The sequence below is a fragment of the Bradysia coprophila genome, unplaced genomic scaffold (assembly GCF_014529535.1).
Source record: "Bradysia coprophila strain Holo2 unplaced genomic scaffold, BU_Bcop_v1 contig_70, whole genome shotgun sequence".
Taxonomy (NCBI): Eukaryota; Metazoa; Arthropoda; class Insecta; order Diptera; family Sciaridae; genus Bradysia; species Bradysia coprophila.
The window spans coordinates 544,569-546,955 of NW_023503941.1; the positions used below are offsets into that span (position 1 = coordinate 544,569).

Sequence of the window (2,387 nt, forward strand, 5' to 3'; positions counted from 1 at the left end):
TACACGTTGCCACACGTGATGTTGTCAAATTCAAGATTTTCATAGGAAGGTTACGCAGAATGCTCGGTGACAAACCACGCGCTGCCACCCAAACTATATAGATACTGAAGGAAGTGCAAATGCACAGTTACGCGCGGATCTCTTTCAGGTGAATATAATTTCGTTATGTTGCAACACATTGATTCGATTGCTTCAAGTTGCAGCTAGTGGTGAGTTGAATTCGATTCCATACAAAGTTAGCAGGTGCAACAACATTAGACAGAAGAAAATATGATGATGGCAACATTACAAAAATGAATTCACCTGAAAGAAGAGATACGTCATTTCTCTGATCCGCTGAGGGTTTGCATTACCTTCAGTGTTTATATACTTTGCTTCCACCGACATAGTAAACCCGAATCTTAATCTATAGGCACAACGTTTCACATATTGATTTTTTCTTTTTTTAAACATGGAAGCATGGTTTGACACCTTTATTGGTATGCTATAGTACAATCTTAACTGATATGTTAATTTATTACTATTGATGACAACCAGCCGAACGTGTGTGAGTTTTCCATTCCATTGATTGGATCTATTTGACGGTAGCATCTGTTATTCAGCAACCCAGACCTTGAGAACTTTTTTGTCTTCAACGACGTAGCCAAGCACCTTACTATATACGATGGACGCTCCGAAAGTTTCTGGACTCGGATATTACTGATGAAGTTAATCTTTCGAAACGATTTTGTTCTTAAACTAGAGGATTTTCTAATATAAATCACATCGCAGTAACCTAAATAAGTTGTAAGCCCACCCAACGAAGGACCTCCGTATTGAACACTGCATTTTCAACATTTTTCACCACTTTCAGTAGATTTCACAGATATTAAAATGTTTTGAATGACGAAAAATGAAATTGAATCGATGTAACAGCGTTCAAGACAATGAAAGTAGATAAGTAGGTATGGCCAGTCCATACAAGTCGGAGCACATACGGATTTGCATGGCGCCACCTCAAACGAACTCATTTCTAGTGGAAATTTGCACTAGAAATGAGTTCGTTTGGGGTGGCGCCATGCAAATCCGTATGTGCTCCAGCTAGAACAAATTTGAACGTTTGGCCATACCTATCCATTTACTTTCATTGGTTCAAGAGATGTACATCAAAAATTGCAATTAAATCGCTCACCTATTTCCCGAAAAATATAGAAATTTTAAATTCATGTAAAACATAACCTCAATGGTGGCTCTAAGAAATGAGTTCTTATTTTCACAAATTTCAGGACGTAACTGAACTTATTTGTCAGGAAAATTAAAGCCTAGGGTTAAATCGACATGGTTCGTTTTTTTTTCATGAGACATAGTTTTGTGGGTTAGATGTGTGGGACACATGAAGTTCACATAAGGGAAACGCTAAGTTCGGAAGACTGAACTTGAGATCGCATTAGTGACGATATGATTTTTCTTTTTCAAAAATGATTAGTTAGGTTAAATGTGTCCAAGATGATCACTTCAAAATTTCACGTTTATAGAAAAATGATTTCTTACAGATATCAGTGAATGTCTTGAAAGACCCAAACTAGATAAAACTAATTTTAGCCCTCACCTTGAAAATGTTTTTGCTGATTTTTTGGTCATTAGATAGCTGAGTTATTAGTTAACAAAAACCTGTGTGAAGATGAAAAAATCTGTTTGAGGTGGCGATCGGAAGGGGAGCGAAGTCCCCATCAGCAGAGGTTTTTGTTTTATCATAGGATTAGGCCATGTGAATCGTATAACTGAAAACTAGTTCAGAAATATCCTAGTCCAGAAACTTTCGGAGCGTCCCTCGTACCTTTGCTGATTGGTGACTGAAGAGCTTCTTTTCCCATGATAATCCCCCAGACCTAAGAACTTCTTTGAGAATGTCTTCTACGACGTAGCCAAGCACCTTACTAAATCGCTTGCTGACTGCCGACTGAAGAGCTTTTGTTCCCACCATTTGCATTCGTATATATCAATATCGCATTAATATTTTTTTTTATTAATGTGTCAGCGATTTTGAACTCACGAACTTCCAACACAATAATTCAGTGTGAGACTAACGACTTACACACTGCGCTATTGAGTCGACTACATATTGAATGGAAATTGAAGTACTAGACCAATCTAACTTGACTTAATTTACATGAATCTCAAATTTCTGCCCCCTTTGATTTAAATTGCCAATTATTGTTAACCAGAACTTGGCTCTCTGAGAGGAGAAAGCTTTGAAGTGTGAATCGGTGCACAGAAACTGGAGACATTGCTTTTTCAAAGTGATCATTTCCAATGTAAAGCACTTGCTGCACATGCAGCTGAAAGCGTCACCCCGAGCGACAGAGCGTAATATTTGATAATTAATTCTCTAAATTCCCAAAATTCCC

At 37.7% G+C, this 2,387-nt stretch overlaps 1 long non-coding RNA gene across 1 annotated transcript; it reads right to left on the reverse strand.

Annotated features, from left to right (window-relative positions):
- Positions 1-597: 597 nt before the first annotated feature.
- LOC119083586 lies at positions 598-1,961 on the reverse strand. Its single transcript, XR_005088890.1, has 2 exons — positions 1,913-1,961; positions 598-651 (listed from the first exon to the last, which is right to left on the reverse strand). It is a non-coding gene; the product is annotated as an uncharacterized LOC119083586 (long non-coding RNA).
- Between the last annotated feature and the right edge of the window lie 426 nt (positions 1,962-2,387).